Source organism: Rana temporaria, chromosome 5, assembly GCF_905171775.1.
Source record: "Rana temporaria chromosome 5, aRanTem1.1, whole genome shotgun sequence".
Classification (NCBI taxonomy): domain Eukaryota; kingdom Metazoa; phylum Chordata; class Amphibia; order Anura; family Ranidae; genus Rana; species Rana temporaria.
In genome coordinates, this window is record NC_053493.1 from 369,330,186 (window position 1) to 369,347,061 (window position 16,876).

General features: G+C 46.2%; 1 protein-coding gene across 2 annotated transcripts in view; it reads right to left on the reverse strand.

Annotated features, from left to right (window-relative positions):
• AZIN1 (antizyme inhibitor 1) overlaps window positions 1-16,640 on the reverse strand; it is a 40,775-nt gene extending 24,135 nt beyond the window's left edge. Inside the window, exon 1 of one of the 2 annotated variants that reach the window (XM_040354815.1) lies at window positions 16,364-16,640. The gene's annotated coding sequence lies outside the window, so the exon portion shown is untranslated. Of the gene's footprint in view, window positions 1-5,595; window positions 5,674-16,363 lie in introns of those variants that run through there. The other variant, XM_040354816.1, reaches the window with a different exon arrangement.
• Between the last annotated feature and the right edge of the window lie 236 nt (window positions 16,641-16,876).

The window sequence follows — 16,876 nt, forward strand, 5'->3', positions numbered from 1 at the left end:
TTACACTAAAATATAAAAAAAAAAAAAATGATCACTTTTATTCCTATTACAAGGAATGTAAACATCCCTTGTAATAGAAAAAAGCATGACAGGTCCTCTTAAATATGAGATCTGGGGTCAAAAAGACCTCAGATCTCATATTTAGGCTTAAATGCAAAAAAAAAAAAAAAAAAAGGAAAATTTGTCATTTAAAAAAATGACAGAAAAAAAATTGTCTCTTTAAGAGGCTGGGCGGGACTGACGTTTTGACGTCACTTCCGCCCAGCAGAGCTATGAGGACGGGTGGGGGCCATCTTGCCCTCACTCAAGTCCTCACTCTCCTGGCGGCAGCATCGGATCTCCTCCGCCGCTACCGACGGCTCCGGTAAGCGGCGGAGGGCCCCTCTCCCGCCACCGATAACGGCGATCTCGCGGCGAATCCGCCGCGGAGACCGCCGTTATCGTTTACACGGCCACCAGCTGAAAACATGGATATCTCAGTTGTGGCAGCAGCTGCTGCCGTTACTGAGATATCCATGTTTAAAAAGAGGACGTATATATACAGTGGGGGGTCCTTAAGTGGTTAAAGCGGGGGTTCACCCTATATTAAAAAAAAAAAAAAAAAAAAATGTTTTCCTCTAGCATTAAATTCGGCATAGTAGCGCGAGCTACAGTATGCCTGTCTATTTTTTTATCCCCGTACTCACTGTGCTATTGTACATTGAAGATTCCGGGGAATGGGCGTTCCTATGGAGAGAGAAGGTGATTGACGGCCGGCCCTGGCACGTCACGCTTCTCCGGAAATAGCCAAAATAGGCTTGGCTCTTCACGGCGCCTGCGCATAGCCTGTGCGCAGGCGCCGTGAAGAGCCGAGACCTACTCCGGCTGTCTTCGGGGAGCGTGACGTGCCAGAGCCGGTGCATTGCCATGAAATGCGATTTGCCATGAAATGTGATGGTCCGCCTCCATCACATCACATTGGCTCACTCATGTCATGTGACATATAGACACGTCATCAGTCTCAGCTAGGCTATCATAGGGAGAGGATCTCCTCTCCCTGTAATAACTGAAGCTGCACGGAGCTGTAGTACTAAATGTAGCTTACTCGCGCACCCAGGGAGGTCAGCCCCCGTGCAGCTCTTCAAAGGGCTAAGAGAGAGGAGAGGGGGGCAGGCAGATGGGAGGCTGCTCCATTATACAGGCTGCCCATGGTGTGTGTGTGCTGCTGGTCACACAGCCTGAGAGCAGGAGGAGGGGAGAGGCAGCCTATAGATGTGTGTGAGATCATTGTTTCTATACATTGTTACACGAGCAATGCACTCACTGCAACACAGGCTGCTCCTCACAGAGCTGTGCATATCACACTGGCTTCTCCTTCCTAACAGTATATACCAGCTCCGTGCTTTGATTCTTGGATTCTGCACCCTGGAAATCCCCCATACTCTCCAATAGGACTTTTATATTATCTTTTGGTTACACGGGTATCACTCTCAGTTCTATGGAAGGAGCAGGCGCAGAAGAGGTGGAGGGGCGACACTTGAGCCCTCATCCACATATATAGCTGAAGCTATCACAGGGAGAGGAGATATGTCACATGACATGAGTGAGCCAATGGGATGTGATGGAGGCGGACCATCACATTTCATGGCAAATCGCATTTCATGGCAATGCACCGGCCGTCAATCATCCTCCCTCTCCATAGGAACGCCCATTCCCCACGGCAGACAGAATCTTCAATGTACAATAGCACTGTGAGTACGGGGATAAAAAAATACAGACAGGCATACTGTAGCTCGCGCTACTATGCCGAATTTAATGCTATACTGTTGTTAAGGAGGGTGAACCACCGCTTTAAATTGGCATTGCCTGCTGTACTTCATAAGATTCCTCCATAGTATTATTCTGATGGTAACTGAACAGAAAAGGAATTTCTCTCCTCCAGAGGACTGAAAACAACTCCACTGGAGATATTTTTTTGTCTCTTATCTGTAAGAAATTACATAATTGTACAGAACTCTGTGTACTTTGGTCTTTGCCACATTGCTACGCTGTCATGCAATGACATAAGCAATTTTCTAATTTAAAGAACCTGTTCCACAAAATGAATTTCAGATTTTGGCAAATGTTGAAAGAAAAAAAACTTATATCACCACTTAGGGGCTTGTTCAAACCATGTGAATTGGGCTGTGTGCCCCATAGACAAGGCAATCTGCCTTATACACTGCCTTGGTGTGTGCTAAAAAATCACCACAAAACGCTGTCACACAGAATTCAATAGAAGTTAAAAAGGGAGAAAACCACACATGTGTTTTACCAATGCAGGACAGCCACACGTGTGCATTATACATCCTGGCACACACCCGCTGGTGTGAATAAGCACTAATTATTGTCTTTAATATACGATATCTACGATTATGGTGAATGCAACTATTAGAAAACTCCTAAACCTCGGACAGAACAGAGCCAGAAATGATGTACAGGGAATTTTGCTGTTGGAGATTATCCAAGACAAGAAGCCAGGGGCTGACCGCTTAAAGTATATATACCTCAAGTCTATATTTTTAGTGTGTTAGGAATTATGTACCTATAGACTTACCTATAGAAAAAACACTTTTAAAGTGATATTAAAGGTTCTTTTTAAAAAGTCACTTACATGCTCTGTTCAATGTTTTTTCAGAGGCCCCAATTCCTCTTCTCAGGTTCCCCCATCAGCACTCCCAGCTCCTCCTCGACCAGTACCTCCAATAGCAAGCCTTTTGTTATGGGGCGCTGGTGTGTGCTCACTCCCAAGCCTCGCTCTAAGCATCCATAAGAGCCGTGGCTCTGCCCCACCCCTGCTCTCCTCATTGGCTGAAATTGACAGTAGTGGAAGCCAATGGCTATGCCTCAGCCTATGAGAGAGACCTGGGACAGCCGAGGCTCCTGTGCACACTGCTGAATCGAGAGATTTGACTGAGTATTAAGTTGGGCTTGGGGGAACGCCCTGACAGCGGGAGCGCAGCCTGACAATGCGGCTTCTAAATTGGCCCGCAACAGATATGCCGTCACTGGCAGGATCTCCGGTAAGATAATACGCTGAGAAAAATTTACTTTAAGCAATCTATATATCAGGATACCTGATCCCAAACATACGCACATTAGGTTCCACCTAACGGTTGGCTTTAGCCAGACCAGTAACATTCTTCAACCAATCACTATATTCTACAATTGACTATATTGTCAAATATAACAACCTTTGACATTTCCAAGTCAGCCATGAAGTGTTAAAGCTCTGTTGTGCTTCAGGTCTTAATGAATGACTGACAAAATCACTGCAATGTTTTCGTGAACATGTTTAGATGACAGCTGAAGACGGAAAGGACAAGTCTTGGAGGATTTATTCTGCAAAACAGAATGAAGCATCCATCTAGTGAAGAGCAATCTATCATTCACATTTCGTAGTGAGTGCCTACAATCCCAAATCACCTACAGCCATTCCCCACACATTCAGTTATTCTTGGATCACTTATACAAGTGGTCATGTGTTATACTGACAGCGCTACTTCATAGAAGCCAATGGGAATTTAAGAATTAAGATGCAATCTTATCGTATATCTGTTTCATTGTTCACTCTACTGCAATATGCTGTGACAATTGTTTTTTTACTCTTACAGCACATTTCATAGTATACATTTAAACAAGGATCTACTAGTGTGATACCAGGTTGTGCCGATAATAAAACAGCATTGTGGAAATGGGATTAGGGCCGAAACAACTAATCGATTAATCGGCAACTAATCAATTATGAAAATAATCTATTACAATTTTCATAATCGATTAATCGGCCGATAACATAATGGGTTAAAAAAACTAAAATTAGCACTTTATAGTACAAAAAAGCAAATCGTAAATATCACTTTCCCACGGTAAATAAATGAACCCATTACAGTAGCGATTATTTGCTCTTTTTGTACTTATTTTAGTTTTTTTAACCCCCCCCCCCCCCCCCCCATTATGTTACTAAACATCTCAGGCCTGGGTCACACCTCTTTTTTGGTGTTTTTTGCAGAAACACTCTACAGTTCACATTTACATGTTTTCCTATAGGATACATTCACATCCATGATTTTTTTTAAACTGCTGCGTATTTGGAAAGGGCAAGGACGTTTTAACGCAAAAGGTGCCATTTTGGTTTTTTTTGGTTCAATGGAGAAGCTGCAGAAAAGCATGTGATGTGTTTTTGCGGCAATTTGTGTTTTGTAATCTGCCCAACAACAAATTGGCCCAAATTTTTTTTTGAAATGAAAATAATCGTTAGTTGCAGCCCTAAATGGGATTACACTACAAGTGTCTATAGTGGAAACTTCAGTTCAATATATTGTCATTACCCACCAAATAACTAGCTTTACTAATCTTGTGTACTAGTAATTCTTGGTCTGGATGGAGCGCTTGTGTTCTGTAGTAGGTAAGAGTTCTCAGTGTAGCCCGACTTTGTGCACTTTGGGTATGTGATATGTTTGGTAAGAATGCAATCTGTCAATTAGTTGATGCTTTTCACTCATCTACGCTCTGCATATGTCTTATCATATTCTATTTTACACCAACATGATGCTCTTTTATATTTAAATGGAAAATCTCAAATATCTGGGAAAAAATGCAGCATGCACAGGTACAAAATGATCTTATGACACTGCAAATGATTCATTCATTCACGGATGTGTATTCTGCAACATAACTACTAGTTAATCCTACATGATTATCCATCTAAAGTGTCGAGATCACCTAGAACCCAGGACAACACGTCCGCTCATTGCAAGAACCATTCACTAGATCTGTTGTCAGACGCAACTGCTAAGAAACGGTATAAACACATTCAGCATTAGAAACCGTCAGACATTTATAAGCTTTCTTCCTGGACATTCAGCTTCAGAGCACAGGAATTTGTTCACACAGGTTAAAGGTGCAATTGATTTCAAGGAACGAGTTTTGCGTGAAGCAGTAAAGTTCAGTGCGGGTAAAAAACGAAGGGCTCATCCACACTGCATCTCAAAGACGTTTCTCCTACTGGCTTTTGAGCTTTCATTTCTGCCTGGAAACTCCCCTCCAACACTATGGCATGTTCAGGAGTTTAAAACAATATGATCTTACAGGTAGCAAAAACAAAACCCAAACTCGTGTTTTTAAGAGGAGTTTTAGAACAGTAAAGACATCCAAGTGCCCAAAGACGCAGAAAAAGGCTCAAAACCGATCAAAAATGTGCAAAAGTGCACAAAAAAGCACACACTTTTAGGCAGAGAAATAAATGCTCAAATGCCTGTAAAAGCAGATTTTTAGCTGCAGTGTGCATGAGCTCTTAATGATCTAGTCTGGGCTGATCAGAGCCGTGCCGACATCTCCATTCCAATGCACAGTAGGGGGGTTGCCTGCTGCCGATGACCTGAGATTAGAAGTTCTCTATGGACACACTGCTCTGCTTTTACCGTCCTTGTCATTTGCCAGTCACCAGCCCACACATGGCATCCCACCATAAAGTATTAGTATATGTTGCAGATGCTCAACCATCAAACTAGCTTTCCTATACTTTAATCTACACAATGATTACAGTAAGTAACTTCTAAATCTACAAATTGCATTTACCTGAGACATTTAAACAAGCCATCCTCCATAGGCTTCAATAGCAGAGTGCAGGGACTTCATGGTGTGCTCAGCTGGTCCATCAGACTGAGAGTGAGCCCAGACACCAGCACACTATATTGTTCATTTAATGACAGGAAGGAGAAAACTAGCTAGGGCTGGCCCAGACCGGAAAGAAATCCCTCACCCCACCCTACATTCCCTCCATTTGCACTGTTTACCACCAACACCACCCCAAAAATGATAATAGATAATGGCAAAAGGGAAAGCCGGCGCCAAAGAGGGGCATGACTTGGGTGGGATCTCCAGCCCTCTAAAATAAAATGAACCCTTTAACTGCCAATCAGAAAATGTCTAAAACCTACGGACATAACTCGGTGAAGAATTTCATTTCATTGTGATTCTGCATCTACAATAAATGGCTCTCATGCTTTGGATCAGTGTTGGCAGAATGATTTTGCAGGCAGCTACATATGGACAAGTGTCCTTCAATGTAGTTCACTTGTGTGGAGGAATAAAGCTGGCCATACAATGCAAGTGTTTAGGTTTGACCTCATGTTATACGGTTTTGCTAAATGTAAAAAAGAAAAATGGTATATTGTACCGCCAGCCCTGGGCCGCCTTTGGATGGTGCGACTTGTACCTTTGCAATGTCAGACCCAATGTTGCATATAAAACATTCAGATCTGACTTTTATTCATCTTGAGGGCTAGCATGGAAGACTATGGCCCAAGATGCAGGAGAGTCTGACCAAGGTAGATCATAAACCACTTTGAAGTCATTACAACTTTAACCACTTCAATACCGGGCACTTTCCCCCTTCCTGCCCAGGACAATTTTCAGCTTTCAGCGCTGTCACACTTTGAATGACCATTGTGCAACACTACCGAAATATTTTTTATCTTTATCTTCCCACAAATAGAGCTTTCTTTTGGTGGTATTTGATCACCGCTTTTTATTTTTGCGCTATATATAAAAAAAAAAAAAAGAAAAACCCGGACAATTACGAAAAAAATAAAAAACTGATGGGCGGCGCTGGATAGGCAGCACTGATGAGGAGCTACTGACAGGCACGACTGAGTGGCATCACTGATGAGGCACCGATTGGCACTTTTATGGGCACTGGCGTTTATTATGGGGCACATCTGATGGGGGCTTTACTTAAAGCGGGGGTTCACCCTAAAAAAACTTTCTAGCATGCCATCAAGCATACTAGCGCGATCTACAGTACACGTTTATTTTATTTTTTGGCGCCGTACTTACAGTTTGCTGCCGTTGAGAAGTTTCAGACTCCCCGCGGGGAATGGGCGTTCCTATGCAGAGGGAAGATGATTGACGGCCGGCTATGGCGCGTCACGCTTCCCGAAGATAGCCGAAGTAGGACTTACCTCTTCACGGCGCCTACGCACAGACATGGGAGCTGACTGCGCAGGCGCCGTGAAGAGGCAAGTCCTATTTCGGCTATCTTCAGGAAGCGTGACGCGCCATAGCCGGCCGACAATCATCTTCCCTCTGCATAGGAACGCCCATTCCCCGCGGGGAGTCTGAAACTTCACTACGGCAGTAAACTAAGTACGGCGCCAAAAAATAAAATAAATGTGTACGGTAGATCGTGCTAGTATGCTTGATGGCATGCTAGAAATTTGTTTTTAGGGTGAAACACCGCTTTAATCAATGTGATTATCAGCGCAGACCCCCCTCTGACAGGGAGAGCCGCCGATCGGCTCTCCCTGTCAGTGTGAACCGAGGAAAGCCGCCTAACTGGCACTTCCCGGTTTACACAACGATCAGCTGTGATTGGCTCCCAGCTGATCACGTGGAAAGAAGCCTCTGTCATAGACTACCTACCACGATCGGCTATGCAGTGTGTCAGATTGAAACACAGCACCTCCAATCACTACGCACCCCCGCGGGCACACGCCAGCTTATTATCCTGATCACGTCATATGATGTCCGATCAGGATAGCTAAACCACTTTGTCGTCGTCATATTGCTATATGATATGTGGCAAGTGGTTAAAGAGGAACTGCAGTCTGCTCACATGACTTGTAATAAAAACATCTTCACCTATCAGAAGCTTCCCTCCAACCACTTTGCATTTACACCGATTCTGTACTTGCCAAATATGCTGCCGAAATCTCCTCTACCAAGTCTGGCAGCATCGATTTTAACTGTTAGCAGCTGAAGCTGCTGCCTGTTCACTTCCTGGATTTACACACGCGCACATCCAGCCCTCATTAGCCCTCTTATGACTCACCCCCTCCTTAGTGACCAAACTGACTAGAGAGCGCTGTGCATGATGTCATAAGCCTAGGCTTTTACCAGACAAGAAGCAGGAAGTGGGCTGTATAAGGTATTTACTGGCAGAAAAAAAACTGTTTTACTATCCAACGTTAAAACAAAAGAGCAGAAGATTTAATAGACGAAAGATTAAAAAATTACTGAAGTTCAACATATATGGTTATTATTGCAAAACATGTGGTATGACTTGTCATTATACAGGAATTATGGAATTATATAGCACCAACAGTTTGCGCAGCGCTTTACATGAAGGCGGACCGCACAGTTACAATACAACACAGGAGGAATCAGACAACTTTGATGTCTAAAATCGTACGACAAGTCGCACAAGTGTGACCGGGGTGTCACAGGGCCATTTAGCTGCATCCACTGGATTCTTGTGTCTGGAGTCACAGGAGCATGCAAATAGCAGCAGCCAATTACCCAAGAAAACTAATGACAAGCTGACAGCAGCCAATTACCCTTGAAAACTGACAGGCTGACAGCAGCCACCACTGTTCCCATGTACACACCGCAGTTAGGGACAGATATCTGAGCCTGGACACCGCCATCAATCCCTAAACCTCAGGTAATCCTGTGGTGTGTGGATACATGTTAGGAGCAGAAGCCACGGTCAGCCTGTCAGTTTATATCGGCTGAGCTGCTATTTTGCATGCACCTGTCATTGCAGCCTCAGGAATCTGCTGATTCTTACCACTGGAATCCAGTAAACAGCCATGTAACGGAGGTCTGAGGCTATAGTAGTTTGGTTTTAAAAGAATATTTGATTTAACACTTCAAGATTAGCATTCTTCTGCATGTATAATACTTTGAAATGACCCAACTGCTACAAGACGTTAATAAAATTTACATAACCTGGCCCAGACTTTATTGTACATAGGATAAGGGTTTTCTGTACCTAAAAGCTCTTTAATCTATTTACGGCTTAATATATTCCGGCAACAAACATGCTACCTGTTGGTAAACCAATTAGCACACTGTCTAGACTGCTCACTAACTAGGCTAATGCAATCGTCTATTAGTTCAGGCAAGCTGAATAAAAGCGTTTCACCAATGTGAGAAGTACAGCAAGCAGAAATCACAAGTTAGAATCTACCATGGTCACCATGTGACAGACATGAACAGTGTTAAATATAGACATGGCTAACCGGCTATAATGAGCAGCAGTCATGGTTAACGGTTCAATTAGAGGGAAGTTAATTGTGCCGATATTCTCAGGACCCCCCCGTCCCCCAGAAGATCCATTCACACTCTGCAAGTCCAGCAAGTCATACCAACCACGGCTGTGCTACACAGGAGTCCAACTTATAATCAGAGCAAAAGGTTGGCGACGGGCTCCAGAAAAGTGGTAGCTAACTTATAATAGCACAGATGAGGCGAGTCACAGACACGCCAATGAACAGAACACACGGCCTTAGCTGGGCTGTGAAATCGATTTTGCTGAGCTGTCCAGCATCATGTCCCAGTGCTCAGCATAGAAGTCCTGATCTTCTACAAACACCTGAACAGCCAAATGTCTTCTCTCCGCTTACACCCATGAGAGCCATTGACTGGTGAGCCCACTGATCTACACCTAATAGCTAGGTAGCACATCCAGAATGTTCTTGAGCCTCACAAAGTATAGGTAGCCAATGTATATTTGGCTTTTTTCAATACTTTATAAACTCCCCAAACACTGAATCAACTCTTGCTCTATGGCCAGATGGTCAGTGTGCCAGTACATGGATAGGCGCATTAAGAGTTTGGAAACCAACAACAGTAAAATCAGTCCATATATAGAGTAATGCATGCTGGTTATACTCATTATGGAATCTAAGGGGTTAATCTTGTGCATTGTGGAAAAAGGCTGTTTGATCCTGTATGCACAGATCCTCCTCTTCCACTGACACCAGAACAGGTCAAGATAACAAAGTATGTGGAGTCAGGCTGCACATGCTCAGTTTGGTGTGTATTGCTAAGAGTTATATTTTTTTCTTAGGCGAGCGCATGTGTTCAGCACAGGACCAATCAGCACTATCCAGAGGGTCAGGGGTCCTGCATCTTTGTAGGACAGCTCCAGTAAGAAAACTTCTACAAGCTTTAATCAGGGACTGATAGAAGTCACAAGACTGCTGTACACTGATGAGAGAGGGTATTTAGCAGTTTATATTTACTAAAATAATTGCATTTGTTCTGTGTACACTGGGAGACCAGATATAGGGAATGCAGAGTCCTGGGTTTAGTAGCACTTTAAAGCAGCATACAAGTTGACAGGGTCATGTGCCAATTTTATAACAAGTGCTGTGTGGTGCATACAGGATTGAATAGTGCACCAGCGATCATAATGCACACCACTGTACACATGAATCCAGTGTGGCAGAATTAACCCAGCCTAAGGCACACCAAGAGCTAGATTCACAATGTAGTGTGCACCCAGAAGGGAAGTGACCACCCCACGTCTACTCGCTGCTTACACTTCGATGCACACTTCTGACCACCAGCCACTGTCCAAGGCTTGCTTTAGCGCTGGAATCCAAAGACCCCGTCACTAGAACACATGTATCACATTAGCAACCATTTCCCTCCTCTCCCCGAATTCCCTGGTAGGGGATGTAGTATATACCATTATTTGACTATTCCTTGCGATGATGCTGGGCCATAGCCCTGTATAAACTGTGACCAGTAGCAGATTGAAAGATAGTTACATATATGCTGCCCTGTTTGTTGTTTTGCTAAAGGATAAATTTCCTTTGCAGGTAAAAAATGTGCAGTTATTTTTATTTGGAGCCTGTAAAGCATTGCATTAGTGATCAGAACGCTGGTGCCATGCAGGCCTCCTGCAGATCTGTCAGTAGATCTGTGTACAACCCCTACAGACAAGCAGATACACCGACAGGAAGAATCAATGAACTACCACAACACTCCACAGCACTGTGATAGTTCATTGAGGAATACAGGCCGACAGCTGCAAAGGATGCTGGGACTTGTAGTTCAGGCACACAGAGTGGTGTGAAAGAATGGCGCGAGCATTTTACAAAGTAGACTTCCACTCGTCCCTGCCTAGGTGATTAAGTCACTAGGCGATTTGCAAGGGTTTCTGGGATAGAAGCATCATGTATCCCATGAGTCCTTGCGAATCGCCTATTGCCAAAATCTCGCGTCCTTTAGACAGGAAATGACGTGAACGGATGAGAGACGCTCTCTCCTCTGCTTACAGGAGAAAGGGAGGCGAGCGGGGGAACATTCTGACATCCCGTCCCCACCCGGCGCTGTTTATGTTCAGCTGAGATTCAGTCCACTGGCCATGTCACCACTTTACCGATTGGGGGGAGGCTTGACAGCACCCACTATAACTGCCAGCCTCCTTGATGTCACCGCTCTGGCAGGTGTCATCTGGGTGCGGTGCCCCCCCACAGCAATGCCACTGGTACACAGTAAACCCGAGCGGCAGCTGCAGAGGACACAGGCACAGACTCAAAAGCGGAGTGAGTAAGGAAAACGCCAGCCAGGCACAGTGCCAGAGATGTTTCTGTTGAAAATAAACTAAAAAATTAAGACATGATTTTTGTCACCCTCAGACTGGTGTCACCCGGGTGCAGCTTGCACCCCTAGCAAGGCCACTGCATTCGGGCGATTCCCTGCCTGATCTGAATTCTTTTACCTTCCTCTCTGACATATTGCTATAGAAATGGGACAGGAACTTCTGCCGGCATTACTATAGCAACCTGTCAGTGAGAAGGGCCTCACTGAGGCATTACTGCGCGTGCTCACATCCAGAAAATTAACACAGGAGGGAGGGCTTCAGATGCCCACAGCTAAAATGGAACCTCCCTGCTTCCGAGATCTGTGAGTAACAAACTATTTTTCAGGAGAGTAAAAGCGCAAAATAGGACATGTTAGAAATGTTAATTTACATGTTTTGACAATTACAGAGCAGCCTTTATATAGGAGAAGTTTAGGGGACTGGAACGTTGCTTTAATGCCCAACCCTGCATATACTCTCCCCTCCCCCGTTTGGCCATCTGGAGATGAGAGATCTCAGGACTTGTATGAATTCATGACTCATTTCCCTTTCTCCCACAATGCAGCGCTGTGAGCCTGACCAGCCGCTCACATAAGAGGTTAGCCCCGACTATACTCCAGAGACACCTGGGCCTTCAACAAGGCTTCTCATTCACCCCACTGAGGAGAAAATGAAGGAAAGGATAAGAAACAGGACATGGAGCATTTAAATCAGTCTGTCCTGCATGAGGCAAAGGACAGGTTCACAGCCGTCAGCTCTTTACTTACAGCTCAGTGACCCTACTGCCATGTTAGCCAGCCACAGAAAAAATCCTATAATTATCCTTTAAGTTCACTTTTAGTAACATGTTACACCCATATTCAGGGTGTAACACAAGCACATGCCTGCACACCCCGCAATGCCCCATTGTGAAAGCAGGTTAGGCATCTTCCACCCACATGGCTGCATCATCAACCTTCTTGTGAATAGACTACAGGTTGCATTTTCCATTGTTCTCAATGAACCAAAGGGATGGTGCTGGTGAGCACTCTCATAGGTTCAGTTATTGTATGGGAGGTATGAGCTGACAGTGTGCAGCATCCTGGCATTGCACCCACCATCTGCTGACCAAACTTGCAATGCTAGACAGGCTGCCGTGTAAAAAATGTTTGACTTTTTACCTGCAAAAGGTGAACTTATCCTTGAACTGTCTGGAAGGAGGAAAGTACATTATTGCTGAGCTCCGGGTGTACTTCAGATTGTGTCGGATAGCGTACCACCCTGTGGTTCCCTCCTGGCAGACACCACTTCATTACATTGTCCGGTGCCAGACAGCGGCGGCACCTGCAACTTTGCAAGAGCGTGAATTCACTCACAGCCCACCGAACAAACGGTACACAATGGCCTCATTTTCACCATAGGGAGCCCTTTAAAGTGAGAAACTACCTTCTGATCCCAGGTATGGTGCCAATACCAGGAGGGGAATCCCTGTAAGCATACAAAATGCTGTACTCAGATCCAAATTCTAACATAGAATCTCCCACAAGTAGACTAGTAAACTTTTATAGGAACAAATCTAAATGGAAACCATCTCACTAAATTAACAGGTGCTAATGACTGAAACAGGCTTAGGCTAGCAATGCATGGCTAGAACTTTATCCGATCCCTGCTGAAATCTGAGCCGTGGGCAGCCCTGCTGGCACCACAGTTTGACAAAAGCCTAAGGAGCCAGCAAAGGAGCCAGACAAAATTACCAGCCAAACAGCAACTACATTCAGATGCTGTCACTGTTTGGGTGCTCAGTGGGCGCTGCGGCTGCCTAAACACAATAGCCAGCATTGGAAATCCCATTTAAGCTGTTCGCATTGATTGGGAAACCAAATGCATTGTTCAGCCCGAAGGCTGAGGGGGTGAAGTGTGTATGGTTAGCCTTATTTAACAAAAGCAATCTATGAAAGACAATTCACTTGGCTACTGTACACAAAACTTAACACTTTGGATGGAGCAAGAGTTCGGAATACCTGGCAGGTTTCCACTGCTGCCCATCTATGTCCTGGAGGCCATTGCTGGAGCCGCAAGGAGATCATCAGCTACAAGGAAGACCATGCCACATTCTATGGGCTAGAAAGTTTTACCATAATGGGCAAATACGCCCAAGTACATGTGCCAAATGTCGGGGGGCATCAGTAGGTTCAATAGAAACCAGCCGACATTCGGCCCGTGTGTACGGCAGCCGGTCAGAAGCCAGCTGTTTGACAAAGGGTCATGACCTAAAAAGGTCTGCCAACTGGCGCTTTGAGCCAATGGATGAGAGTTTTCTGGAAGGGGGGCCGTCCCCTTGTCAGAACATAACAGCAGGGGAGATCGATGTACCAACATTGGATTGTTAGTACAGCAGCCCCGACCTGAGCTGTCAGTTTGTTAAATGAAAAAAATGAGTAGTGTGCACGAGGCTTCATGTACACTGCTGCTGGTAAACAGACGTTTAGGATCAGTTGGGCATTTTTTCAGCTGCCCCTGAACTCTTCTGTTATCAGTACACAGGGGCGTTTATAGTCAGTTGAGTTTAGAAGCTTTCTTAGAAAGAGGCATTTGAAACGCCAAAAAATGCATGCAACGGCTTATAAATGCGCATAGACGTTTTTAATTTGATAATTTAAAAAAAAAAAGCATAAAAGTTTCTAAAACGCAAACTCAGCATTTAAATGCGGTAAAACTGACGTTTAATTGTCTGTTACCATCTGTCAAGGTAAATCGTTCAGGGGGCGTGAGTGATCAGTTTTTAATCATGTAAAATCCTTTACCCCACAAGGAAAAACATTGCTGTAACAGCTTTTAAAGAGGTTCTAACCCTCGCTTTGCAAGTTGGTGCACGTTTAGGAGATATTTACTGTATACTGCGCCCGTCAGGTCATTGGCGCGTGTGCCAACCGATGTTTCTTCACAAGTGAGTTGTGACCAGCGACTCTGGACAGTCAGAGGCAGAGTCCACGGCCCCAGAAGGAAGAACACCGAACATGGATGTGGCCTGCAGCGGGCACGGCGCAGGCTTTGCCACATGTGCTAGTATTTTTTATGCATACTAGCACATTTACTTTGCAGGGTAAAAGAAAGGAAGTAGAAACCCAAAGGGTTTACTTCCTCTTTAAAGGGGAGGTTCACCCTAAAAACGACTTTCTCTTATTACACTGGCCCCCCACATTACAATACGATTATGCCTATTAGTTTTTTTTTGATGCTGTACATACCTTCGTACAGCTAATTCACCGGTGGCTTCTGGGTTGCGAGTCCCGCGGTAGTGGGCGTTCCTAACATGCTGGTGATTGAAGTTTTGACAAAAAACGAGCTCCCCCCGTCGCGTAAGCCGCGTCACGATTGGCGAAAGGAGCCGAACGGCGATGCGCAGTATAGAGCCGACTCGCCATTCGGCTCCTTTCACGGGGGGAGCTCGTTTTTTGTCAAAACGTCAATCACAGACATATTAGTAACGCCCACTCCCGCGGGACTCGCAACCCGGAAGCCGCGGGTGAATTAGCTGTACGAAGGTATGTACAGCATCAAAAAAAAACTAATAGGCATAATCGTATTGTAATGTGGGGGGGCCAGTGTAATAAGAGAAAGTCGTTTTTAGGGTGAACCTCCCCTTTAAAGTATGGGCTGTAGCTTGGCTTCAGTGTGTTTACATCTGCTAGTACATCCAACACTCTCATGTCCCCAGACTGACAATGCTACTGTCTGCTGTGCCTCCTGTTCCCCTTTATCCAGAGTGGGGGCATTCTAATACAGGAGATGTATTACTGGCCGGATCACCAGGTGAAACAGTTGCCCTCGGTTTCATCTGTTGATCTGGCCAGTAGAGCGCCCCCACTCTGCATAAAGGAGCACAGCAGACATAATGGTCAGGTCTGAAAGCCCCCCAAACGAATGCAGCCGCCACATCTGATGATTAATAAGCTGCAATAGATTTTAGGCTTTACCTTTCCAAAACAGGAACAAGGAAGCCTTCTAATAGGAACGGTCTACGACTGGTGACCCTCCAGCTGTTGCAGAACTACAAGTCCCATGAGGCATTGCAAGGCCACCAGTTACAGACATGACTCCCAAAAGCAGAGGCATGACGGGACTTGTAGTTCCACAACAGCTGGAAGGCCGCCAGCTTGACATCCCTGGCAGACTACCTGCATTTGATGTTGACTGGCCAAGCCAATCGCCCTACTAGCACAGCCATCACATAATTATAGGGGTGATCAGCCATCTGCATGCAGTGGAGCATTAGTCACTGCCCTGCCAGCTCAGACTCCCTCACTAATGCCCTCTACAGCCTGCCCCTGGCACACCCTCCCTCACTACTGCCCTCTACAGCCTGCCCCTGGCACACCCTCCCTCACTACTGCCCTCTACAGCCTGCCCCTGGCACACCTACCCTCACTACTGCCCTATATAGCCTGCCCCTGGCACACCCTCCCTCACTACTGCCCTCTACAGCCTGCCCCTGGCACACCTTTCCTCACTACTGCCCTCTACAGCCTGCCCCTGGCACACCCTCCCTCACTACTGCCCTCTACAGCCTGCCCCTGGCACACCCTCCCTCACTACTGCCCTCTACAGCCTGCCCCTGGCACACCCTCCCTCTCTACTGCCCTCTACAGCCTGCCCCTGGCCCACCCTCCCTCACTACTGCCCTCTACAGCCTGCCCCTGGCACACCTTTGCCCAGTGACCCTGCTGCCTTTCCAGATTTGAATCTCCCGCGCTGTCACCCACGCCCCGCCCTATCTAACCTGCAGCAGCTGGCCGGGAAAACACGTGACCGCCACCCCTCAGCCACAGGCGCGTGGCCCGAGGAAAGCCCCGGTCACGCGCAGGCTCACACAGCGCGAGGCAACAGCCGTCCGCCACCAGAGGGCGCCACTACAATACACCTCGCACACATCCGGGGCCCCGCCATGTCGGCTCCATTCATACACCCTTTTTTTTTATTTTTACTTACGTGAGGTAACGGCCCAAAGGACTTGGGGAATCGTCTTCTCTTTTTTGGCGGAATTTTTAAAGAGTGGTGTGGGGACACAAGGGAGAAATGGCCGAGGCGACTCTTGCCATAAGCCCAGGTGGCGGCACGGCGGGAATGGGCGCAGCTTTGGCGTGTAATCCGTCCGTACAAAGCAAGAAAGGGAAGCCCGGGGAGCCTGGAGAACGTCTTCTGCCTGCGTGGAAATGGAGGTGAAGTCAGACAGGATTGAGCCAGCCAGGGCCGGCTGCGAACGGGGCTCCTTATATAGAATCGGGGGAGGGGCGGGGATTCGTCTACTCGACGTTAGCCTATTGGAGCGAGCCCCGCGGCTTCTCATAGGCTGCCGAGGGGGGTTTTGCTTGACGTCGCCGCTGAAGGCGAGAAATCGCCATTTTTGGAGTGGGCAGTAAAGAGGGCAAGGTTTCAGTGAGCCCATCGTGTTGCTGAGCAGGATAGCGATGGAAAGTGTGAGAGGAGCTCTCCTCATGGACG